Raw genomic sequence first — 1,097 nt, forward strand, 5'->3', positions numbered from 1 at the left:
ATTATATGTTCAATTTCTCAATCATTTATCTTTTGTTTGGACCTTACTACTGTGTTTCTCTAACACTTTTCCTTTGTTTTTATGTTAATGTTTGTTTAATTCTACATAACACATTTTTCCTTTGCTATTATGTATAATGTATGATATTGATAGTGTTCGTGTTTACTATATTCTTTTGAAGGCATCTCTATATGGCATATTTCTCTCTGGAAAGATTGTTTTGCAGGAAATTTATAATATGGTCCATCAAGAATCATATAGAAGAAATGTTTAAAATCTAAAATCCAAATTAATATTATGAATTTCTTTTATGATGTGATTTATTTATAGTGATTAAATTTGATGTGTTTGAGTTAGGTAATGAGTTATTTTCAAATAAATGAGTTTGAACTGAAGTTGAAATTTTACGAAAAATTTAGAGTTGTTAAAGTTGTGAAAAAGTTCAAATTTTAACTAAGTTAAAGAGTTTGAGCAAAAAGATTTCGGTGCTTTAACAGTCGAGTAGGTGTATGTGAAATTTGGACAATATTAATTTTTTTTAGTTTTAACTAAATAATATAGATTATTTGGTTTTAAAAGTTTGGTGTGTGAGAAAGATTTAAGGTTAGGAATTTTGTTGTGTGTGGATTAATTTTATTGTGAACAAATTGTTATAAATATTTATGTTTATGTAGTTAGCTTCGTGTTTGGTGAAATTAATGTGTTCATAATTAATATTATGAATTTTGTTATCAGAAGTTTATGTGTGGATTGGTGGAAAATGAATTTAATTCAATTTATGTGTGAATTGGATTTGGAGATGTGATTTATATGTGTTTGTAGAAATTAAAATTAGTGTGAATAATTATGTTTGAGTATGCTCTGTGTTGTATTTGAAAAATTCATTAATGTTAAATGAGTATTAAAAATGGGGAATCTTTTAATATTTGCATTTACTTAATGATTGTGGTGAAAAGAGTATGCTCATGCATTTCATAGTACATGGTGACCGCGATGGGGCCATGGTGATAGTGGTGACCGTGATGGGCCACGGGATGATGCCATGTGAATTGTTGGTTCATCTTATCCTTGCGGGGATTGTCGCGTCGTGTTGATCT

Source organism: Cicer arietinum, chromosome 4 (genome assembly GCF_000331145.2).
Source record: "Cicer arietinum cultivar CDC Frontier isolate Library 1 chromosome 4, Cicar.CDCFrontier_v2.0, whole genome shotgun sequence".
Lineage (NCBI taxonomy): Eukaryota > Viridiplantae > Streptophyta > Magnoliopsida > Fabales > Fabaceae > Cicer > Cicer arietinum.